This window comes from Macrobrachium nipponense, chromosome 5, assembly GCF_015104395.2.
Source record: "Macrobrachium nipponense isolate FS-2020 chromosome 5, ASM1510439v2, whole genome shotgun sequence".
NCBI lineage: Eukaryota > Metazoa > Arthropoda > Malacostraca > Decapoda > Palaemonidae > Macrobrachium > Macrobrachium nipponense.
Window position 1 is genome coordinate 80,372,425 of NC_061107.1, and position 27,460 is coordinate 80,399,884.

A 27,460-nucleotide genomic window follows, 5' to 3' on the forward strand; every position below is an offset into this window, starting at 1 on the left:
TATAATATATATATATATATATATATATATATATATATATATATATATTATATATATATATATATATAATATAATATATATATATATATAGTATATATATATATATGTATATATATATATGTATATATATATATATATATATATATATATATATATATATATTATATATAATATATATATATATATATATATATATATATATATATATATATATATATATATATATATATATATATATATATATATATATATATATATATATATATATATATATATATATATATATATATATTATTCCGTAAGGAGAAAAACACTTTTTCTGAAAGGGAAAAATGAAGAACAGTACAGAGTCTTGTAGAAATGTATACGTGAAAAGGCCTTATTGTTGAAACTGTAGTATTGCCCAGTATTTTTCAGTTCCTAGGTTTTAGAAATCAGTGAGATTGTTGAATTTATTCAATCATGTATTAGTCTGGTGTAAATGCAAGCAGTGTGATGGCGAGAAGTGGCCATGGTATATCTGAGTATTTCCCGTATAGGCCTAGAGCTGCTAAACCTCTTTCATTCCGTTTACTGCACCTCTGTTCATATTCTCTTTCTTCCGTTTAATTGTCCACCCTCTCTTAACAATTGTTTCAAAGTCTGACTACGAGGTTTCCCTCCTGTTACACCTTTCAAACCTTTTTACCTGTCAATTTCTGTTTCAGTGCTGAATGACCTCTTATGTCCCAGTGCTTGACTTTTTGCCCTAATTCTATCTCTCTTCTGTTCTGTATCTGATTATTACCTTTTTAAAGCAATAATTGAAAAATGAAGAGGAGTTTTACAATGGGAGGAAAGACTGGAAATGTGAGTATGGACGTGAACTAGATATTATAGATAACCGAACAGGATATCTTGCAGTATGCACCATTTCGAGAACTCTTTTTGCAGTCACAGTGCCCAGCAAATATGGGACTGATATTGCACTACGAGTGTTAAATCGAAAGACGTTTGAATTGCAGAGCAATACAGAGTTGAAGGGGATTCGATGCTATATTGAAGTTATCCGCGTCTGGGGTCGCTGTTGTGAATGATTGGAAAAGTAGCACTTCAAAGGAAAATGACTTGTTGGATAAAGTGGAAGTGATCGATTTGATACAAATTAACGATTAAGTGGTTGCCGCTTCCGGTGTTGCTGTCATTACCAGTTCTGTTAATGATTTGAAAGATATATCGAGGTCTCGCAGTGTGTAAGTAATGATTGCTACGTTAGTAACATTCAGAGTTTTCATTTCGTTTATCTTACATATATCGAATATCCACAGATTCATTTTTTTATTTATTTAAAAAATTACAATTGATATCTTGCATTATCTTGTATTATCTTTCATTTCGTTTATCTGACGTAAATAGAATATCCACTTAATAATTTTTTGTTTTTTATTTAAAAAATTACAAATGATATCTTTTATTATCGTGTATTATCTGAGGTCAGCGACCCCATATAGAAATGGGAAAAGCTGAAGGCAAAGAAGAAGAAGAAGAAGTAGATTATCTGAGGTCAGTTTAAGTTGTCTTTATCAAAAATCAATCGTTGGCAGTTCTTCTGTTAGCCCAGGCTAATGCGATGGTCTTCTGTTAGCCCAGGCTAACGCGATGGTCTTCGCAATATAAAACGTTAATTTAATCACCTTTCTAATTTTGGAGGCTGCTATTGGCTCTCGTTTGGTTCCATCGAGAAACCTCTTTCAGGTTGCCAGTTATTTTCAGTTTTCTTGAATAACTTCTTCCCTAGGGTCCCAGCTGTTTTTGATCATGTATGTCTTGGTTTCTCTCTGAATATCTCCCCAAGTTTTTACGAAGTTTCGAGACCTTGGTGCCCTGTACTCAAAGTTTTTACACCCCAGTGTCCTTGTTACTTCTTGGCCTCATTTTTCACTTGTTCTGTATCGTATGGCTCGTGGAGGTCTTTTAAATATTGTCATTTCTTGATGTTATTTTTCTGTGTGCGTCAAAGCATTCTTGCTTTTCCTAGGTGGTTGATGTCAAAAGTCAAGGTCGTAAGGCTGTCCACAGAACAGATTTGGATAGCACTCGGTAAAGGCAAAATAATTGTCTTCCGTAGGGGTTTAGTGCCGTCAGTGCACCTCCTGCAGTGCACTGTAGGCATTACTTAAGGTTCTTTGCAGCGTGCCTTGGGCACCAAGCTGCAACCCCTTTCATTCCTTTTACTGTACCTCTTTCATATTTTCTTACTTCCATCTTACTTTCCACCCTCTCCTAACAATTGATTCATAGTGCAACTTCGAAGTTTTCCTCCTGTTACACATGTCCAATCTTTTTACTGTCAATTTCAGTTTCAGTGCTGAATGACCTCATAAATCCCAGTGCTTGGCCTCTGGCCTTAATCCTGTACTCAGTCACTCAAGATGATTGCCAGTGCTGTGAAATTGGTCCGTGGTCTGGGTCTCGGATGGTTTTGTTGTTTCAAAGTTCCACTGATATCATCACTGCAGCTTCCAAAGTGCGTTAAACTTTAAAAAAAAAAAATTCCCCAACAGCCCCCCCCCCCCCCCCCCACACACACAAAAAAAAGTGTGAGTGTTTTAACTGATTTCACTAAATGGGTTGATTTGTATTTTTAATATCCCTTGAGTTAATTGCTATAGTAGATTCACATCACCGGTGCATCTGATGTCTAGGCTAGTCCCTTACGACGCTCCTGATTGGCTGTTGATAAGCCAATCACTGGGTTGGAAACACTCATTCTCTCTCGAGAGAGTTCACATAGGCAGGATGTATGTTCCACCTCTCCTGAAGGATATGTCTTTCAAAAACATGCCTCAGGAGAGGTGGAACATACATCCTGAATATATGAACTCTCTCGAGAGACTGAGGGTTTCCAGCCCTGTGATTGGTTTATCAACAGCCAATTAGGAACGTCGTTAAGGGACTGGCCTAGGTGTCAAATGCACGCCTGATGTGAATCTACTATAGTTCATCTGCATGAGGAAACTTCTATTTGTCGGATTCTGTCCTACGGTTTGATAAGTATTACACAGAAATGTAAAAAAAAAAAGTGCAAAAACTTGTGTGATAATTGCCTCACCAATCGTTATCCGATTATTGCAGTTGTGTTTAAGAGAAAACATGACTCTTAAGCAGTGTGCTTGTTGCTTTCTGCCAGAATTTCTGATTTTTACAGCTTAGCACATCATGCGCTTTGTACGAAGACGAGACGTTAAATAAATGATTTTCCAATAGAGAGATTTTTTTTCACCGGATTTCGAATTCCGAATCAAGTCAATTTAACTTATTTTGATCAACTGTGAAGGTTATGGCCATAAATTATGCATTGGCCTTTGATCCTCGCCAACTTTTATTTAATTTTTTTTATTTGGGTCATATTCAAATAAAACGTTCATATTTTTTATCAAAATTGTCATATACTGTATACAGGAGTTTCATATTAGGATTTCGAGTTTTGTAAAGTTTATATTATATGTATATATATATATTATATATATATATATATATATATATATATATATATATATATATATAATACTATTTATATATACATATATATATATAGCTATATATATATATATATATATATATATATATATATATAAAAATATGAAAACTCACCATCATAAAATGAGCACGTTTGACTTTTCAAACCGAAGATTGATGCGTGATATTATTCATTCAAGTTTAGTCGTTCAAAAAGAAAATAAATAAATAAAAAATAAAAACGCTGACATGCTGACGTCCTTCTAATCACTATAAAGTAGGTCTAATTTTCATGTCCCCCTTCTCCCTGGCCCCCCACCCAACCCCCCAACCCCCCATCGTTTCTCAAGAGTAGTACTACGTTTGTTAAATCATTGCAGCAAGCACTGATCTCAGTCATTTGCTCTTATATTCTAAATATGGTCTTTCTTTTCTTCCCTCGCCCCCCCCCACTCCCTCTCTCTCCCTCTCTCTCTCTCTCCTCTTCCGATCTTCTCCTCGTCTCTCTCTCTCTCTCTCTCCCCCTCTCCCTCTCCCTCCCTTTTTTCGTATCTTTCTCTCACCTTTCTCTCACATTCATTTTATCTTCCTTCCCTTCTCCTGCATCGTCTACCTCTCAACCCTTTCTTCCACCACCTATTCGTTCATTCACCGTTGCAGAACACCCACACAAACACAAGTCTCCACATACACTCACACACCCACACACCTACACACACACACACACGGGGTAACGACGCCTTCATATCACCTTTCTCCTACGCTCTTGTTTGTTCCAGTTTTTTGTATTTCACTGTCACTTCTCATCTTGGCGGCGCTGAGAAAAAGTAGAGAAAATCACAGAGGTGGGAGATATATGTAAAAATACATTCCTCTGTTGACGTGTAATCTGGAGGATGTCTAGATTCAAAAGTGAAAAAGAGGAAAGAAAGAGAGAAAAAGAACGGTTCCTTCATTTCGACCTTGTAATTGCGTCTCTCTCTCTCTCTCTCTCTCTCTCTCTCTTCTCAACAAGTTTTTCTCAGTTCTTGTTTTTTCTTCGAATGGAAGATGGAGTTCTTAGTTTTTAGGTCTAACTTTTTTTTCTTTGTCGTTAGGCCGTGTCATGTTTCCAGATGAAATTTTGTTGAATATATGTAAAGAGAGATTCATTTTACGTCTCATTTGCCCAGAGATTAATTTTCCCTCTGAATTTGAAAAGTAATTTAGGTCGTAGAAAAAACTTTGATTATGGCGGGCCTGTCAGGGAAGGTTTAGCGCCTGTTCACTGAAATATTACGCCACGAGGCTCCTTCCCATGTAAGCTGGTTACAATTTCCTGGTTCCTGTTCAGTAAAAGTAGAGAGAGAGAGAGAGAGGAGAGAGAGAGAGAGAGAGAGAGAGAGAGAGACTCCTTTAGCAGCGTGAGAATTTGACAGCAGGTCTAATGGCTGTCTCGCTCGTATGGTACATTTTTATTTAATTTTATTTTTTTTAGATTATGCCACTTCCCTCTCGGTTAACAACTTTCGAGAAAGAAAAGCTGTGTTAACGACCGGGTAGAGCTCGTCTCTTGGTTGAGCTGAAGAAAGTTGAAGCTTTTTCTGTAGACTCAGTCTGGTAGTAGTCCATACACACACGCACACACTATATGTATATATATATATATATAATATATAATATATATATATATATTATATATATATTGGTATATACATATGTATACATATTTCTCTACGTATAGAGTATGAATACAGCATGCTTTAGTTCCAAGCTGTTCTAAACGACGTCTTTATGGGGTACGAGCCATTGTGCTAGCAGCTAGGAGCAGATTAAATCAAGCATTCTTCTCTCTCTCTCTCTCTCTCTCTCTCTCTCTTCTCATGTGCGATACACTTAATAGAATCCTGGAGTACTATTGAATCTAGGAAAGAGAAAAAAACCCGGATACACCTTAACGATGGCATTCCATTTGGTTCAAGTGAATCGGCCCCGTTCGGTGCAGTATTAATTTCCGGAGTGATTATGGTCGCGTTCGTAACGAGCGACTAATTCATTCATTCGGATTGGAATACGGGCCTGCTGGGAAAAATAAGTCACGTAATTATTATAAATGAATTCTGAAGTTTCTCTTTTGAATTGATCGATAGTATAATGATTAGGTTGCGATGTCTTAGTACTATAAGCATTTAATGCTTATAGTTATTCGATAATACATTTCCCGATATTGCCACATGTCTGTAGGAGATGATGTGTGTTGTTAGTGTATGTGTGGGTCAGAAGGTGGAGATAACTGAAGAAAGCGGTGGAGAAAGTTGACGAAAGTTGAGAAGAAAGGAGTCAAGGCTTGATTTTCAATTTTGCTAACCTTAGACCAGGGGGTTTTAACCTTTGGATGACTCCAGCTCCAGACACCCGCCCCAATGAATTGGCCAATATGGTTCCATACCCCCTTTGCTTAAGTCAACTTAAGTCCTATTTGTTAACAATATAACTTAATATTCTTAATTCATACTCTAGGTATGAATAGCTAGGAATAGAACAAACAAGAAAATCAAAAGCATATAGTTTTATATAGTAATTTATTTACAAAATGTACCCATGCATACATTGACACATTGAAATCAAATACATACAAATATGCAGAGATCAAGTCCCATACCCCCAGCATGTGGTTGTTATACCCGCCAGGGGTATAGGTATCCCATGTTAAGAACCCCTGCCTCGGACTTGTTGCAAAGACAGTGCGTCCCCCAATTTACCTATTTGAATTGATTCATCAGAGTCAGACTCGTGTCATATATGAGTGATTTTGAAACTTGACTTCGGCTTGCGCGCTATGCAGCATTTAGGAGAGGGGTGGCCAGACTTTTTGGACTCCGAGATCGGCTCTAAAGACTGAAACTCTTTTACTACCTACCATACCACATAATCACCTGTTATTACGTGGGTAACATTATTTCAAATAGCGGCATAATATGATAAAACATGACTACATGCTTTTGTTTGTTTAAATAGGATTGGAGGGAACGGCTATCGACCAGTTCAAACAGGATTGTGGGGGAACGGCGATCGACCAGTTCAAACAGGATTGTGAGGGAACGGCGATCGACCAGTTCAAATAGGATTGTGGGGGAACGGCGATCGACCAGTTCAGATAGGATTGTGGGGGAACGGCGATTGACCAAACAAGTAGCCGCCATCTGATTTAGGCATTACAGGATTTTCACTCTAAAGTTGATATGTTGTTTGTTAGGTACTTTAGTTTAGGAAGTATATATAGTTGAAATCTGACGGGTGGAACGTTCAGTGAGTCAGTCATTCAGTCAGTGAGGTTGATTCGAGATTTGTGAGCGTTTACAGCTTCGTGTATCATATGTGGACTGCTAAACCTGTTTTTTTTTTTTTTTTTTTTTTTTTTTTTTTTTTTTGGCCATACATTTTTTCTGTTCTTGTAATTGTTTTTTTTTTGTTTTTTTTTTTTGTGGGGGGGGGGGACATCCGTATCCTGGAAGTGGATATATCTATCTATCTATCTATCTCTATCTATCTATCTATCTATCTATATATATATATATATATATATATATATAATATATATATATGTGTGCGTGTGTGTTTTATACGCATGTACAATATATAATTAAGTAATATATATATATATATATATATATATATATATATATAGTATATATATATATGTATATATGTATACTATATATATATATATATATATATAAATATATATATATATATATATATATATATATATATATATATATATATATCTATATATATACATATATATACAATATATACATATATATACATATATATACAATATTTATATTATGTATTTATATTTATATATATTTATAGTATGTATTGTGTGTGTCCATTCCATAATTCCATACATGCATAGAAACACATAACTGCGTGAGCAATTCTATCGGGTCTTTTAAAGAAATAAGCAATAAAGATGTCTGCACTGAATGCCAAATACAGTTCAAATTGTTCTGAGAAGAGAGTAGATATTAAGCCTTCGTTATTTGATCGTCGAATATGACTTTATTTTTGAGACCAACCTTAACCTTTCGCTTTGATTTTTGACGCTCGGTATCGACGTCCTCAGACCTGACTCTTCATTGATCTGACTTCATTTCGCATAATTCTGACATGGCGGAAATGGACGTGTAATTCAATAAACCTCGTGCCGTGTGATTTTACTTTTACCCAAAACGCAATTTCCTTCATTAACTTGGTTATTGGAATATTACGTCTGCGGGTATTAAGTGCTGCTACCAGTCGGAGGTGCCGTTACATAGAATGGTGATTCTGTGCGATTCCGAATTCTTTCCTTTAATGTGATTGTCATTGTGATACGTAACGTTAATAACTTCCAGGAGATTCTTATTAAAAAAAACTGGTAGATTCCAGGTAGACTGAACTGCATGTTAGACACAAAACACTACACCGTAAAAACAGTCCACCTTCATAAGAGGGACTTTAATATATCCTGTGAGGGTGAATATCCACGTTTTTTTCATTTTGAATGGAAAGATAGGGAGTCGATTTAGCGGCGGCTGCCCAACCTGGGATCATTCTGGAACTGGAATCGTCCTGGAACTGGAATCATCATGGAACTGGAATCATTCTGGAACGACAATGGCTCTTGGAAATGAATTCACGTGCGCCTATTTGACTTGGCAATTTGCCTCCCTATAAGAATGGCACTGGGATTTTTATTTATTTATTTATTTTTTTGTATGGGCTATTCTTTTTTCCCAAATGGGAATGAGGTACTTAGTTGCCCAGGTTTCACCTTCTCTCCCCCCCCGTGTCTGCGACACACCAAAGTCCGCTAGTTATCAGGTACATTATTCAATGCGTAGGCTAGCAGCAGCTCGGTCTATGATATACTATATCAGTTGACGCATGTCCATGCCAGAAAAAATATAAAGTTTATAGTCTCAGGTGGTATCTATCTAATATTGTATATATATATATATATTGTGTGTGTATATATACACCCATATATATATATTATTTATATATATATATATATATATAATATATATATATATATATATATATATATATATATTATATATAAAGTTTGTTTATGGTTCTAGATCTACAAGGTTGTATATATATATATATATATATATATATATATATATATATATATATATATATATATATATATATATATATATATATGTGTGTGTGTGTGTGTGTGTGTGTGTGTGTGTGTGTAAAGTTTGTATATGGTTGTACAATGTTGTGTGTATAAATATAATTAGGCATATATATACGTATATATACATACATATATATGTATGTTTATATATAGAGTAAGTATATATATATATATATATATATATATATATTATATTATATATTATGTATGCACTCACAACCTCGTAGAACCATAAACAGAACTTAATACTCCTAGTGTGGGCAGGCATTAACTAATTCTAGCAAACAGTATACAGAATGTAGAACAAGTCTGCACCAGCGGCAATCGTACACGAATAAACATATAAATAGAAACTCCTATCTTGTATTCCTCATTACGTTGCTTTAAGGGCGCCGGCATTCACGAATTACAAGGACACTTCATAGTTGCGTGGGTGGTTTTGTGTAGGACGTCTGTTCTTCGTAACAAAGGTTGGAATCCTGACTTGGGGTAACAGTTCCTACGTATTATTCCCAATTTCCAATGGATGTTTTCAGAAGTGAAAAACCCGTAGTAAAGAGTCTAATGCGTGTTTGCAGCTGTTTATTATTATTATTATTATTATTATTATTATTATTATTATTATTATTATTATTATTATTATTATTATTATTATTATTGTTGTTGTTGTATGCTGGAAGTAAACCCTCTTTTAAACATGTTTTATTAAAAGTAATTGAGGCAGCAATTACTTTTAATAAAACATATTATTATTATTATTATTATTTTTTTATTATTTTTTTTTTTTACAGTCCTCCAATTCGACTGGGTGCTATTTATAGTGTGGGGTTCCGGGTTGCATCCTGCCCCCTTAGGTGTCCATCACTTTTCTTACTATGTGCGCCGTTTCTAGGATCACACACTTCTGCATGAGTCCTGGAGCTACTTCAGCGTCTAGTTTTTCTAGATTCCTTTTCAGGGATCTTGGGATCGTGCCTAGTGCTCCTATGATTATGGGTACAATTTCCACTGGCATATCCCATATCCTTCTTATTTCTATTTTCAGATCTTAATACTTATCCATTTTTTCCCTTTCTTTCTCTTCAACTCTGATGTCCCATGGTATTGCGACATCAATGAGTAATACTTTCTTCTTGACTTTGTCAATCAACGTCACGTCTGGTCTATTTGCACGTATCACCCTATCTGTTCTGATACCATAGTCCCAGAGGATCTTTGCCGGATCGTTATTACTGCAAGGTAGCTGATGTTTCTTGCACAGGCTCTAGTGGAGTGCTTTTGCCACTGAATCTTGCCTCTTTTTGTACTGGTTCTGTGCAAGTGCCGGGCATTCACTTGCTATGTGGTTTATGGTTTCATTTTTCGTATTGCACTTCCTACATATGGGAGAGATGTTATTTCCGTCTATCGTTCTTTGAACATATCTGGTTCTTAGGGCCTGATCTTGTGCCGCTGTTATCATTCCTTCAGTTTCCTTCCTGAGCTCTCCCCTCTGTAGCCATTGCCATGTGTCATCGCTGGCTAGTTCTTTAGTCTGTCTCATGTATTGTCCGTGCATTGGTTTGTTGTGCCAGTCCTCTGTTCTGTTTGTCATTCTTCTGTCTCTGTATATTTCTGGGTCTTCGTCTACTTTTATTAGTCCTTCTTCCCATGCACTCTTTAGCCACTTGTCTTCACTGGTTTTCAGATATTGCTCCATTGCTCTGTTCTCGATGTTGACGCAGTCCTCTATACTTAGTAGTCCTCTCCCTCCTTCCTTTCGTGTTATGTATAGTCTGTCCATATTTGCTCTAGGGTGTAGTGCTTTGTGTATTGTCATATTTTCCCTGGTTTTCTGGTCTATGCTGTGGAGTTCTGCCTTCGTCCATTCGACTATTCCTGCGCTGTATCTGATTACTGGCACTGTCCATGTGTTTATGGCTTTTATCATATTTCCGGCGTTGAGTTTTGACTTGAGTATCGCCTTGAGTCTCTGCATATATTCTTTCCTGATCGTGTCCTTCATCTCTTGGTGTTTTATATCGCCTCCTTCCATTATTCCCAGGTATTTATATCCAGTCTCATCTATGTGTTTGATGCTGCTCCCATCTGGTAGCTTTATCCCTTCAGTTCTTATTACTTTGCCTTTTTGTATGTTGACTAAGGTGCATTTTTCTATTCCAAACTCCATCGTGATGTCCCCAGATACAATCCTTACAGTCTGTATTATGGTATCTATTTCCTTGATGCTCTTACCATACAGCTTGATGTCGTCAATGAACATCAGATGGTTGATTTTGTTGCCTCTTTTCTTGAGTTGGTACCGGGCATCCATCTTCTGTAGTACTTTTGTCATGGGATCATGGCTACTACGAAGAGTAGTGGGGACAGTGAGTCGCCCTGGAAGATCCCTCTCCTGATATTAACCTCTGCTAGTCTTATTCCAGAGCTTGTAAGAATTGTATTCCAGTTGCGCATTGTATTTTTGAGGAAGCTGATGGTGTTTTCCTCTGCCCCATATATTTTCAGGCATTCTATTAGCCAAGTGTGTGGTATCATGTCGAAGGCTTTCTTATAGTCTATCCATGCCATGCTTAGGTTGGTTTTCCTTTTCCTACTGTTCTTCCTTACCATTTTGTCTATCAAGAGCTGGTTTTTTGTGTCCCTACACTTCATTCTGCAGCCTTTCTGTTGGTGGGGGATGGTGTTTGTCTCCTCTAGGTAGTTGTATAGCCTTTCACTGATGATACCTGTTAGTAACTTCCACATTATTGGTAAGCTGGTGATAGGCCTGTAGTTACTGGCTATATTTCCCTTACTCTGGTCTTTTTGTACTAAGGATGTTCTTCCTGTGGTCATCCATTTTGGTGCATGGTGATTTGAGATACTATGGTAGAGTTGTTCTGCTATTCGTGGGTGTAGGGCCTTGAAGTTTTTGAGCCAGTATCCATGGACTTCATCGGGACCTGGGGCTTTCCTGTTTGGCATTTTCTTTATTATTATTATTATTATTATTATTATTATTATTATTATTATTATTATTATTATTATTATTATTATTATTATTATTCAGAAGATAAGCCCCTACTCATATGGAACAAACCTACAGGGCCATTACGTTGAAATTGAAGCATCCGAAGAATATAATGTTCATTTGAAAGCAGTGACAGAAGATGATAGGAAATACAGAAAGAATAGATCAGATATTTAAAAAAATTATTTACAAAATTATTAAAAAAAAAAAGAAAAATAATTTTAAAAATCAACAATATATTAGTAAAAATAAACAGGAAACACACCACTAACATATTAAAAGTACGAACATTTTTTTTTAGGGTAGTAATGTCCCGTATCTTCGCTTGAACTTTTGACGTTCTAAAAATCTTCAGTATAGTGATATAAATAAACAGGAAACACACAACTAACTTATTAAAAGTACAAGAACTTTTTTAGGGTAGTAATGTCCCGTATTTTCGCTTGAACTTTTGACGTTCAAATTGCACAACATACCAAACAGTTATAGTGTCAATGAAACGCGGTTTGTACGAATGTCCTGATAACATTATCCACGTTTTAAAATCTGAATAACTAAGTAGAGAGATTAATAAAAAAAAAAACCTTATTTACGATTGTAACCACAGCCATGCAACTACGGAAATTCGCCCAGCTCCAGTGTTCACCAAAAGCTGGTTATCTAGATGACAGAAACGAAGAAATAATCTCGGGCGGAGGCGAAAAAATTAATTTTTATTTTCGTTTTTTGTGGGGATGGGGAGGGAGGGAAGGGGGGGGGTGGGGTGGGGTTGGGGAGAAAGGGAGGGAGGGTGGGTGTGCGTGGGTGGCTGGCTTGTGCTTGGAAATACTGGGCGAAGAATTAAAACAAGTGTAAGCATTAAAGTGAAAGATAGATAAGGGGGCGTTCTATTGTTGATGCTTGACACTCCTAAATTAAAGTCTTGCTAATCTGGCCCTGCCGACGCGGGATCTTCTCTCTCTCTCTCTCTCTCTCTCTCTCTCTCTCTCTCTCTCTGTATTGTTTCTTGAAATTAACTTGGCAGCGGGACGACGCAATCGTATTTTTTTTTTTTTAACAATCTATTTTTTTCTGGTCTGACACGAAGCCAAACTCGAAACGCTGTAATGGATAAGATTCATCGGAGTATTCTCGTATTTTGCGTATTAGTCATGTAACCACTTGTCTATATCATCCACGCGTCCAGCTTAACCCGTCAATCACCAGTCATCCACTCATATTATTCGTCCACCTATTTCTAATTTATTTTTTTTATTTTAAATGTCAGGTGGATTTTAATAGAAAAGTATTTCCGTTCTGCAACTTCGAATATTATTTCCAATATGAAGTAAAGAGAGAGGAGAGAGAGAGAGAGAGAGAGAGAGAGAGAGAGAGAGAGAGAGAGTGAGTTTGCAAATTCCTCTCTTAAGCCTCAGACAGTATAATCAGCTTCAAGCCCAATATTGAAGCAGATTACAAAGCACATGAATGAGTGATTGTGTTATAGCTAGGGATAGATTAGGGACAGACACACACACATATATATATAGTATATATATATATATATATATATATATATATATATATATATATATATATATATATATATATATATATATATATATATATATATATATATATATTATATTTTATGCTCTGGTTTCTATCTTTATAATTGAGATATAATACCATCATGTCTTTTGTAATGAGCACGTAAACAAATAAATGTTACAATCACCTGTTTTGAAACTTGCTCGGTTTGAATCTACTAACCTACGTAATGGAAACCTCACCGTACTTATCACTAGCTATGCCAAAGTTATATTCTCTCAGACATACCCAAAGTGTACATGATTCTGTCAACTGTCGATGTACGAGTTATTAAGGTTATGAAAAATACCCAAGAAGAGGCAATTCCGCAGTGTCTCCATGGCAGTCGTTTATACAGTCAGGTTTATGTATCAACCATTATTGTATTAATTAACTAGTACCGAAATTCGGATGTATAACAGAACGCAACCATAATTATCGATATAACATTATCTACCTATAAATTTCTAGTTGCAAGACTATTCACTCTGAAATGACGCGTGACTAATACCGAGAGCTCTCAGGAATTCGCTTCGTGCTTCTGTGTTCCGACGTTCTTATGACTTCGTCCATCATGGTAAGCGCCAGAGGTCCTCCATTCCTTCCCCTTTTCTCCTCCTCCTCCTCCTCCTCCTCCTCCTCCTCCTCCTCCTGTCTGGGCAAGTGAAGGGCGCTAGATAGAGCATAAACAAAGATGCCTCATGATTCCAAAGTCTCTCACTCTGTCACAGGATCCTTCTTCCTCTTCGACACTCAAATGATCGGAAAAATATCCAGACCATTATTATGACTCAAGAATCGTGCCCTGAGGCGATGACCTCGCTGGCATAATAACAACCGTCCCTGACCCCCGTCGGGCAAATCTTTAATGAGCCAATGGATTTTTTTTTTCTGGGCATTCATTTTCCTCGACCTTCTTTTTATTTCTTATTCAAGAACAGAGGAACCAGAAGCAGAGTTGATGATAAACGTACGAAGCGAGAGGGGCTAATGAGAGAGCGAGAATAAAAGGTTCGAATCCTGTCGGGGAGGATTTAATTTTTTTTCTTACTTACTCTGGGAGTAAGCCTACAAACTACTTTGTTGTTATTGCTGTTGTTGTTTTCATTAGAAGGGTAGGAAAGGTCTATGGAAAAGTCTAAAAAGGTCTGAAAAAGATGCTTTGCATTGAGTTGAAGATACAGGAATTTTAGGATATAACATTCATGATTTATTTATTAGAATGAAAATTTAAAAATATAAAATGATGTGCATGTTGAACAGCACAGAACAATAACTTCTAATAGAATATACGTATTTACTTTAATTTTCGTTGGTGAAACAACGCGCCATTTGACCCTAGATTTTGGCACACGCCTCAAGTAAGCTGGAGGTCGGATCACCCCTTGTTCTTCAAGGACTGAGGAATCAGAGGCGGAGTTGATGATTTACTTATAAAGCAAGAGGGGCCAATAAAAGCAAGAATAAAAGGTTCGAATCCTGCCGAGGTGAAGTTTTTTTTTTTCTTTTCACACGTCGTTCAAATTCAAGTGTATTTGGCGGAAAACGTCTACAAAATATGCTACGAGCCGTTGCAGTATTACCGGCTCCTCATATTTACCTCCCACTCCTTTCCCATCGTCTTTCTCTTGTGATTTCTGTAAGTTTGAATCTCCTCTTCCTCCATCTCAACCCCCCCGCCCCCACTACCGCCCAACCACTTTCCCTCGACATTTTTCGTATGAATCCCCTCCCACATTTTTTCCTTTGCTATTTTAAGCCACCGGCAAACCAAATAATCCTCATTTATACAGAGATTTTCTTCTCTATTAATAGACAGCGCACAGTTCATTAGTGTCGTGTATATATATATTGTATATATATATATATATATATATATATATATATATATATATATAGTATGTATGTATGTATTGTCGTGTAGTCATTTTTGTTGTTGAATGGTATGGAAATGATTCTGTCATGTTCCGGTAGCATTTGAGTTCTGTAGTATGCCTGTCTATCTGTCAATACACACACACCATACATACACACACACACACACACATATATATATATATATATATATATATATATATATATATATATATATATTCATGAGCCTATAAACCAAAACTCTTGAAACAATTACGATGGTGAGGATTGTCATAATCCAGCATTAGTCAAATGTATCAGAATTCGGCAGAGACGTGTACGGATGACCTGACTAAGTGGTCTCTGCGCTTTTACATCCCAACTTGGGTTCGAATGCCACTGTAGAAGTAAAGGTCATCTTTTATTTCTAATCTAATATATGGATTTGTAGTTTGCAGAGATAGGTAATCGTATCTAAAAAGTTTGAGAAATGAAAAAAAAAATTTAATTCTAATCGTACATGTATAACATGTGAATGTGACTAGTAGTGAGTCTCTCTCTCTCTCTCTCTCTTCTCTCTCTCTCTCTCTCTCTCTCTCTCTCTCTATATATATATATATATATATATATATATATATATATATATATATATATATATATATATATATATGTATCTATAAATATACATATATCTATAAATAACATATATATATATAAATATACATATATATATAATATGTATATGTATATATATAAATACACATAAATATACATAAGTACATGAATGCAATGCACCATAAAGACTAATTTGGGAGGTGATAGACATTGATAGACATAGAAGATAGGTCAGACATACAGATAGCTTTCTTGTGCTGTGTTTCGTAATTGTACCTGCATCTGTGGAAATTAGATAGCTGATGAAATGATAGGGTTGCGAATTTCAATTTGCTTTATTTATTGTGCAGTAGTATACTATATATATATATATATATATATATATATATATATATATATATATATATATATATATATATATAATCGCCTCCCTTTTGTTCTGTCGAATAACCCATTTAATTCTACCTCACTTTACCTCAGATCAGGGCAAAATCATCCTAAGATTATAAACTAGATTAAAAAAAAATCGAGATACAATCATTATCAAGCCATAATGGACAAAATACGCCCTGCTGGCTGTGTCTATGACTCAAAGCCAATTAGGGAATATGTGGGTCTTGGCCACATGAAACCCTCTAATGTCTAATGGATGTTGTCGCATGACTTTACTTAAGGGTATTGGAGGTCATGGAATGACCTTTCGTCACGCTAGGGGTTAATATTGCAGGGCTCCTGGATGGGTTGGGTTGGGTTGGGAAGGAGGCTATTGAACGTTGCGCTACTCTCTTCCTTCGTCAGGATAACGTATTATTTCTTGCTGTTGTTACGTGTTCAGTGTTTATTTTTAATACATATTTATTTAATGGGGGGTCACGTTATCAACTTATCAAATATATCCTAAATTGACAGTGAGTCTCCAGCGGGATTGGAAATGCGCATGTTCTCGTTTTCTATAAATGTGTAAAAGTTAAAACTAGTCGTATCAGGGAATAAAATACGCTTTAAACGAGGGCGGACATTTACAGCTGAATATATGAAATAGACGGATGAATTGTAATTAAATTCCATTAATGGCCAATTGGTTATTGGAGGTGATTAAGAGATCAACAGGAGAGGAGGTTTATTGAAGGAAGCAGGTTAAATGAAAACAGAGACGAAGACAGAATTTCTTTTGGAGCAATAAGAAAAAAATCGAATGAGGGAGACATCATTTTTGTCTTAGACGTTCATTCAAACACGAATGGCGATAGTACTGACGTTTCATGGTTACATTCCCATGGCATCTGATGATGCCAAGGCCGCCGCCGGCGCTGACGACGACGGATTGGCACGAAAGGCTTTAATGAAGAAGGGGCGAAAATAGTAGGGCGTAACCCTGAAAGAAAAGAGGAACTGGCCAAACACCGAATATCGAACGGTTCCCGAACAACGGCGTCGATAAATCATCGTCGACGCGGATTCGAGCGGACGGAAACCCGGCTCGTTCCCGGAAGGCAAACCTTCCCCCCCCCCCCCCCCCCCACCCCCCCACCCCCCTTTTTTTTTTTTTTGTTTTTTTTTTTTTTTTTTCTCTCTCTTTTTTTCGTTTTTAGCGTTTCCTCCGACCTTCATATAAAGCGACGTCTCCAAATCAGCGAGCGAAAGCCATAAAACGCGAGGATAATGAGCCTGCAAACCTGGTTGCCTAATCAGCGTTTCTCATTGAGATTCGATCGTCCACTGTAGCTTTTTTTTTTCTTCTCATTGACGACATGGACTTGGTCAAGGTTGAAAGTTATGTGCTTAATGAGATTCGCCGGGTATGCGAAGGATGGGGGGCGGAGGCCAAAGGGGACTGGGAGGTATTTGATATGGGGTTGTGTGTTTGGGAGGGGAGCCGGGGAGGGGAGGGTATATGTAAGTATGAGCATATGTACTCGATGAACCACGTCCGGCATGAACAGTATGCACAGTATGAGGATAATTGAAATGCTGTTGTGTCAGAGGAGTGACTGTTCAACCTTGGCGTTGGTGTTCGCATCGGCTGGCTTATAGTAGATTCACATCAACCGTGCATCTGATGTTCTAGGCCAGTCCCTTACGACGCTCCTGATTGGCTGTTGATAAGCCAACTCTCGTGAGAGTTCACATACGCAGGATGTATGTTCCACTTCTCCTGAGGGATACGTCTTTCGACTGGCTTATCAACAGCCAATCAGGAGCGTCGTAAGGGACTGGCCTAGACATCAAATGCACGAGTGATGTGAATCTGCTATAGTCACTCAGACTAGTGTTTTAATTTTTGTTAGGAATCCGAGAGGTTTTCGCTGTCTCATGCAATATCCTTAAGACATATTAGATCACATGGCGTATTTTGTGTGAGGCAAACTCCCCGCTTATGGTTTGTTCCTTCTGCTCTGTAAATAATCTTTGTAACTTAGGCCTTATGTCAGTTATTGCTGACACCACCTATATTTTATCTTTCTCTTATGCTCAAAGTAATCCTCAGGTGATTTCCTCAGGATACGGTCTTAAAGCACCCCTTTTCCTCAGGTTTCGCCATCCCGTAGGGGAGTAGTACCGTCAGTGGATCTCATGCTGTGCACTGTAGGCATTGCTTAAGGTTCTTTGCAGCGTGCCTTCGGCCCCCTAGCTGCAACCGCTTTCGTTCCTTTTACTGTACCTCCTTTTATATTCTCGTTCTTCCATCTTACTTTCAACCCTCTCCTAACACTTTATTCATTGTGCAAACTGCTTTGAGGTTTTCCTCCTGTTACACCTTTCAAACCTTTTACTGTCAATTTCCATTTCAGCGCTGAATGACCTCGTAGGTCCCAGCGCTTGGCATTTTCGTCTGAATTCTATAGTGAACTCAACTAGTTCACGTTACTTCTTCAACCTTTTCATTCGACTCTTGTTCGGAGGAAACTGCTGAAAGACTTGGTGTTGCGGATGATACCGTGAATTCATATCCTCATTCAATTCACCAAAAGTTTATATCTTCCGCCTATCTCCAGCTGATGCTGCCAAGTTGTGGAATTCTCTCCCATCTTTCATTTTCCCTGAATGTGATCATCTTTTAGTTTCAAGGATCTTGGTTAGGCTCAGTTATTATTTGTCCTCTCCCATTCTTTCTGGCTTGGAAAGCGTATTAACATCAAGTTGCTAGTGCCGTGGGCAACTGCATAGTTTTAAAGTAGGCAAAGGAAAACGTTTGAAAGGGAGAGTTTCTCAATCTTACTCCATCGTAGATGTGATGGTAACACCCGACATGTACCTCTTCCCACATTTACTCTGTGGGAAGAACGTAAAACCGCAGATTAGGTAGTTTACTGACGTTTCTTCCCATCTCCTGCCGAGCTATGGAGTTTTTCCTACCACGCTTTGCGTCTATGATGACACTCCTCTCTTCATTAATTTTCCAGCTTTCCTCTGACCCCAGCCCCAGGAAGGTCACTCAGCCGGCCGTCCCGTCATGCTCCACAATTAAGAATTAAGTGGGAAAGAAAGAAGACATATTCAGGACGTCACCTAATTACGAAAGACGCCTGTCATCCCGAGTGAATGCGATGCGGAAAGATTCTGAAGAATTTAAATAAACCTTCTGACAGGAGCTGAGGATCGAGGAGGAGGAGGAGGAGGAGGAGGAGGACGACCGGGGGGTGCCGGGGGGTGGGTTGTTCGTTTTTAGCTCTGGCGCCATTCCTGGCCAGAGTTTTTGGAACAACAACAAAAGCCGTTCGAAGTGACGGTCATGCGCCTTATGAATCCATATAAAAACATACCTATTTATGTATATGCATGTGCATCGTACATATATAATTAATTACATATATACATACATATGTATATATATGAGTTATCATATCACTGTGATTCATATATACGCATGAAGCTACACATGTCCTTTAATATCTAATTCGCTCTACCTCGGAATTGATATATTTTCATATGTTAACCGAAGGTAGAGCGAATTAGATATTGAAAGACATTTGTAGCTTAATGCGTATGTATTAGGGCTTGTGCCTTGTATGATAAGGCGCCCTATGAGGTAATGTTAGACTAGCGATAATCTATACGCTAAGTCGGTTGGTATTGCACTTCCATCTTCAATGGAGTGTCTGGGGTTTTGTAGATCACTTACGAAGTCGGTATTATCTTTACGACGATGTGTTAAACTCATGGTTCGGTGAGGTTCTTGTAGAAAACACTAAGATATTATATATTCTTCTGAAGTTTTACATGGTGAAGATCAGATATGATTGTACAAGTCTTCTAATAACGATAGCTTGATCGCTTCTGCCAATGATGATGGCTAATCCTATTCCTCTACATGATAAAGCTTAGGTAAAGAGGTACAGGTCTTCTAAAGACGATTAGCTCACTCTGTCCTGCCTGTCTACCATCTCCGTTACAAGTTATGAAGGAACAGACAGTAGTTCGAACATATGAACATACTATCAGATGACATAGTTTCATACGAACACACAATCAAATGAGACACGCTACAGATCACGTAGGCCGTTTGAATCATATAGGTCGGGGTAGTTGTCTCAAGCAGGGAGCTTGGACTAATGTTTATAAACAATTGAATGACTACAGGTGACGGCATGTTATCTTAGCCTACTTTTATTGTATACGTCATCTTTAGCGTCTCTAGTCTGATCACATTCCTGCAAGCAATCTGGTTGACCTCTTTAGTTTTAGACTTTTATATATATGGACTAACATTCCATATTTTATTATGTAAACACTTACATTAGGCTCGGTCAGCTACCAAAACCAACTACTGAATATTACTCAACTTGACTTGCATTTGACTTATAGGAGTGTGATACAGACACTATGTGGATATATATATATATAAGTAATAAAAATTCATGGTGTACATGAATTGATTCAAGTAATAAAATATAAAACAATGATATTGTAAATAATAGTGATCACGTGATATAGAATGATACAGTTTTTTTCACTTCATCTCATTAAGATACATATGCTACAGAAAATACTAATGTACTCTGATAATTGCATAGAATGAAGATTAACATGATAAAAATCATATTTTAACTGATAACAAAGTTCATATATGAATTGATAAAATTATTAATGTTTATGCTGATTGATTCGTTGATTTTTATGCTAAATGTTATATATCTGATTCATTAATCAATATACTAACTCATATATAACTGCAGATTATTGGTAAGATAAAAGGTAACAGATTGATTATAGGCTACCTGATTTGTTTATACATATGTATATGGATTCATATAATTATGATTAATATATGTGCACTTTAAATAGATTCCTATTGCGTACACGCAAAGATATATTTCAATTCCGTTATTTATGATCATTTATATATAGATTCCTAGTGCGTACACGCAAAAAATATATTTCGATTCTGTTATTTATGATCATTTATATAAGAGATTCCTATTGCGTACACGCAAAAAATATATTTCGATTCTGTTATTTATGATCGTTTATAGATATAGGATACATGATACTTTATATATATAGGATACATGACCGAGGTTATACTACTTCACTTTTAACTAGCTTTCGAACAACTTTTCGTCCATTACACAGTTCCAGACAACCACCTTTAGCCAAATGAAACGGCCTTTTCAATGGTTAAAACAAGGGGAAAATTTGCCTGGGCGGGTCCAACGTTCTATTTTTGCGCTCATACTTATTCTCTGCATCCTAAGCTACACGATTACGTTCGCGATGAATAAAAAAAACATCCCCAGCACGAGTCCTTCGCCAGCAAAGTAGAGTTGAATATCCTTCGGGTCGTAATTGTCGGAAGTATGTCCCTTTTGTAGTCGAATTCCGACAGCCGCTGGAGCGTTCCGCATGAAAACGAGATTAACGACGAGATACGGTGTCGGTCGAAGAAGTCCATGAAATTCCTTTCACATTGTAGGCGGTTGTTACTTGACTGTAGTCGTCCGCTGCGACGAACGATTTTTTGAAGTTGCGATGTGAAACTCTCGTACTGCAGGATACTGTAACCAGGTTCCATTAATCAGCCTGCAAGTGAAATTATACTTGTCACAAGGGCAAAGTAAATTCAGACAACATCCAAATACAGGGGAGGGAAGAGAGCCATTTAGACCAGACTTAACCCACATGAATTCGCTGATATATTGGAATTCAAAAGAGTCAGCTGTACAAACTTTTTTATCCATGGCATTAACAATGAGTGAAACCTATCCAGGTCTATGATGACTGGTAAAAAATCCATCCAATTAATTAACAAATAAACAGATATCAATACAAATCCCAAAGAAAATTCGATATTACTGGTAGTAAATACTAGGACAAAGAAGTGGAAAACGGAGCTATTTGTAAGATTGCCAGGCAACATAAGAGTCAAAGAGAATATTAATCATGATTCTATGTGCCCCTAACCAACAAAAGTTTCATATTCAATTTTCTCGTGCGCATCCTCTGAGGTTAACTTTTAAAACATTATTAATAGGTAGGAGATGCAACGAAAAAAAACCACTATGTAACTAATTTCTATATAAACTTTGGGTTTTCCAAGAAAATGTGACATTTTCCCATGAATGTGATTTACTTGAATTGTAATAGGCTAATGTTGCAAGTAAATATTTCTTATCCACAACTTGATAATTCTAAATGTCCGTTTACCCATGTCATAAGCTGAATTATTGACTCTAATTGTCTATGAGGTTCAGAAAAAATTAATTCATTTTGATGTTATAGAAATTCTATTTCCTTATTTTGTTTATTAATTTTAAAATGATTGCAAGTCCTTAGCTAAAGTTGCATTGCGCATACGGATAGACATGTCTGCCTTGCCCATGAGAAGTTCGGGCTAAGCATTCCTTTCTCCAGTCAATCTGCTTTTGCAAGCGTGAGATGAAGCCTGTGTAAGCAGATTATTGAGGTTAAAAGGAACAAATGCTGATACGGCAATGATGACGTCGTCACTTGGCAGGAGATTGCTCTCAGCCAGCTAAGAGTTACGTTACTTGCTGTAAGAGATACGACTTTAGGATAAATTTTTTGTTTTTTTAATACTCGACCCACATGAGAAGAATGTCTGAAAAAAAACAGTACCAAAATTGAACAATATATTAGTTTCATGCTGGAAATCTGCATAATTGTAATTATGTTAAATTAAATATTCCTTATTCAAATTAATGAAAAAAGGTTTCCATACAAATTCTATATATATTATTAGCCCTGTATAAGATTCATATAGGATTATTTCATAGATAACATTTTCACTTCTAGACTTCCTGACTTTAAAATCTCTTTTATTTTATTTTATTTATTTATTTATTTATTTATTATTATTATATTTTTTTTTTCATTGACTACGAATATAAATCACCGGGACAGACAATATGTCAGTAGATTTTGGATATGTGTTTGAACTTTTAGCTTATTTGTCATTACTAAAGCGTTAAGTTAGAGTTCAAATCTTTACGCATATATATTTGGATATTTAATTATCTATGGTTACGTTTTGCTTATTGATTTTATCGTGATTCCTTTTTTATTATAATTTGTAACCCTTCCGACTTCTTACGGAGTGTATTATATTGACTCCACTTGTATCCATATTTATTTTATTTTTTTTATATATTTTATTTATATCTTTCTTTTATATATATTTGATAAATTATAATGGTTGGCTTGAATATGTGGAAAAGTGTTCTAGCGGCGTACCGTATAAGGCTACTTGCGGCATCATTTCTACAGATCGAGATATGAAGGATAAAGGTATTTAAAACCGCGAGAACCGCTATAATCCGGTCGGATCCAATATCACGAGTTGTAACTCGTAAGACATTGACACTTCCTATTTAATTATCCGTTATTCTACCAAAACCGATTGACTCTGGGTGATCAAATATATTAATTGGTTTTCTTAATGGATAGGAATTCACACAACGTGTTAAGGAGATTATTATTGATTTACACCACCCGAGTCACAGATTATTATGTGTTGAATTCCATATTTACTGATTTAGCACTCATAAATATTCGTAACGCACTCAATTGCGGTGTTTGTTTTTAGTGCTATTAATTCTATATAACGTGTCAAGGAACTATTAACACTAAGAAGTGTTTATTCCCTCTGTCAGACTCGTAATTCTGTTAATAATTCTACGTATATTCTTTCAAGGATTGATTTGGCACAGGATAGGCTCCTAAACTGACAGGTGTCTTAGTGTATCCCTTGTTTTCATGACACATGTTACAATTAGTTATGTGCTTTTTATATCTGTAAGCATTGTAGGCCAGTAAAATAGTGATTTGGCTTTCTGTGACATACTATGGTATACCTGGATGACGGAATGCAACCAGTTTATGACGATTGGTATGAAAGAGATTATTACTACTACCTGGTCGTTAGTCATCTGCTGTGTTCTTCGGGTTTTCCTCGTCACAGACCTACATATAATATTACATTTGATTACATTATTCTGATACACATACCTTAAGTATACTTTTGCTTTAGGGTTTCTGCTCGAAGTGTGTATTGTTTTTGCTTAGCCGCTGACCCTGTTTCGTTCGAAGAGTTTATTATTTTGCTTATTGCTGCTGACTCTTGCTTTGTTCAGTTTGTAACAGTTCTGCGCTCCGACCCAGATATTCAATGCTCGCGATCTCTTGGGTTAAGGAATTTTCTTGTTTAGATACGGTTTTAACAATAGGTACGGATGTTTCTATATTTTTTAGTCTAATTAATGGTTCTTTGCGGTATGGTGCGGGATTGCGGGATAATGCGTCAGCTATGATAATTGCTTTCCCAGGTAGATATCTTAACTTGGCTCCAAAGACCTGAATGATCATTTGTCACCGAGTTCCTTTTGGACTGTGATTAAAGCCTTTGAAAAACTCGGTAAAGGACTCATGTTCAGTAAGGACTTTATCAGGATAGCCATAGATTATGAACTTAAAATGTACTAGTGAGTTAAAGATACCTAGCCCTTCCTTGCTTATTACTGCATATTTACTTTCAGAGGGCTTTAGTTTACGTGAATAAAAGCTATAGGCAAAGAACTGTTTATCATATTACTGAAGTAGTATCCCTCTTACCCCTTGGTCTGAGGCGTCTGTTGCAATAAAAAAAATCCTTATTTAAATCAGGGATTTTTTAAGTTAAGTGAGCTGCATTATTCCGTTTTTAAGATATCGAACGCCTGTTGATGCTTTTTAGACCATAATAAATCTACGCTCTTCTTCGTAAGATCTGTTAAAGGAGCTGTCATGATTGAAGAGTTACATATTTACATACGATTGTAATACCCACTAAAGCGCAAAAGTGCTGTATCCCCTTTTACGTTAATAAGTACCGGAAAGTTATGAATAGCCGACACCTTACCATGGACTACTTTTAAGACCTTGACCAGACACATAAAACCTAGATAAACATGTTCGGTTTTAAAAAACTCTCATTTAGATATGTTACTCTGAGATTATTTGTCTTTGTCTCTGTAGCACTAGCTCTACTTTATGTGAATGTACTTCTAAGGTATTAGAAAAGATTACAAGATCATCCATATAGGCATGTAGGTTATCCCCTAAAAGTCTCCAAACACTATATTATAATTGGGGTGCAACGTAAGCCGGAGGCATACGTAAAAATTGATAATGTCCCTGATGTGCTGAAAACGGTATATGAGGTACAATCACTTAGGTAATGGTATCAGGTAAAAGCCTTTAAGTAAGTCCAAGTAGGTGAAAAAAAAATTATTCTAACCTAACAGAGATAAGATGTCGTCGGTACATCGCACTGGAAATTATCGGGAGTCGTTTCCTTGTTTAAGCGACAGTAATCTGCGCAGATACGCCAAGTCCGATCTTTTATGGCATGACGTTTGAGGGAAAAATTATATGGGCTTATTTGATTTCCTAATGGCTCCTATTACTAACATTTTTCAACTTCGTCATTTATCTCTATTTTGAAATTTCATTGAGAATCTATACGAAGGTACGTAAATAGCTTTATGTTTGTCCTTAGACCGTGTTTTGTTTTCAATGACATCCGTTTTTCTCCCAGAGATCACTCGCTAGTGGAGAAACTTCCTGGTATTCAGGTAGAAGATAAAAAAAAATTCAGCTGAATCACCTCTGCTTGAATGACTTTACGGATATTACTTTAGATAGATTATCAGAGAGATTCATCCACGACTGGTTGGGCGTGATTAAAAATTAGCAACAATAAAAAAATGCGATATTTATAACTTCCGTATCCACGATATGTATACTTTTAGGGCTTTGTTCGCGGATATCGTTATATTTCAGAGTGTCGGGAAGGATTAAAATTTCATTTCCCAGCAAAAGTCTTTTTACACGCACTAAGACATTCGAGGGTGCATGCTTCTCGAGATTTTGCGTGCAAAGTACGACTGCGGTTGTGGGAGAATTCTGTTGGGTCATTTGAACAATGTTACGATTTATGAGACAAATGATAGTTCCTTTATATAAGTTATTATTTGATTAACTGTCTCATTTTTGTTCAAACAGATTTTAATATGTTTGAAGTTTATAGGATTTTCCTTTGATAAACACGCCTTATTTTGCAGGATGTAAGATAATATTTTGTTATGCCCCTAGATGGATCTTACAATTACACTACATACAGATCAACGTTTTTTATAACTATAGAGGTATCTGTAAGCGCTCGCTTATCCGGACTTCTCATTAGGGAAGTTCGAACAACAGACAGTGAGTCCGTAAATACAGGATCTTACGTTTACTAAAGAAATAAAACAAGATATTCTAATTTTTACGGCGCGTACAGTTGGGCTTAATCCACCAGTATTTATTATAAACTTAATGTATTAAAATTTAAAACGAAAACCTGCTCTGATTACTTTATACGGTCGTGTGTTTCATAGGAAAAATCCTTTTTAATTCAAAAGAAAATATCGGTATGTATGAACCAACATCGCTTTTCCCCACTCTGCTAGAGTCGCTTATTGTGTGGAATTTGCTTTGCTTTGAACACTTCGGCAGATCTGACTAACCTTGACCGCTTGACTAGGTGACACAGTCACCGAGTTTGCTTGTTTGATTCTGAACGGGCTACTGTTTCTATTTCTTTTTGTAATAATTAGGATCCTTCTCTTTATTACCATCGGCAACGTATTGTGTGTTTTTAGCATTATGTTGCTGGTTACGTATAAAGCAATGAATGACAAACTATTAGGAACTGAGCGATTACTAATAAGACAAGTTATCACTACTGCATACAATATTAACTGCTTGTACTTCATTCTTTGCTAAAATTTGAAATAGTGAGGGATCCTGGTCAGCGTATTTAGCCTGATGAAAGTTTTTTACAGACATGTTATTCCTTGCAATCCAGCCATATTTTTAAAGTTGAGTTGAGTCATTGAGGTTCGATATTTTATATAACTCAAAAAAACTCAAGGCTAAAACTGCGATCGGGACTTGCAAAGGAGCATTTATTGTCATGACCCGAAATAGTGTTACCTCTAATTTATATAGATTTGTACGGGTGTTCCACTTGTTTTTTGTGTGTTTTCTAATCACTACGGTGCTTAACGACCCTATCCATGCATCTGTATAAATACAGACGTCCACTGCGTAAACGCATATTCACTGTTTAATATGATTTGTTACGTAAGGGATTAATAATCACCCAAAATGATAAAATTAACATAGTATATGATTATGATATTTCAGTAGAACTTCTGGAAACAGACACTCAAAGATAAAAACTCGCAGTAGCG

General features: G+C 36.5%; 1 protein-coding gene and 1 long non-coding RNA gene across 2 annotated transcripts in view; one reads left to right on the top strand and one right to left on the bottom strand.

Moving 5' to 3' along the window:
* The window catches only part of LOC135215458 (uncharacterized), a 378,796-nt gene that overhangs the window by 122,685 nt on the left and 228,651 nt on the right, over positions 1–27,460 (top strand). The gene's annotated exons all lie outside the window — the stretch shown is intronic.
* LOC135215455 (uncharacterized) overlaps positions 1–27,460 on the bottom strand; it is a 161,019-nt gene that overhangs the window by 82,226 nt on the left and 51,333 nt on the right. The gene's annotated exons all lie outside the window — the stretch shown is intronic.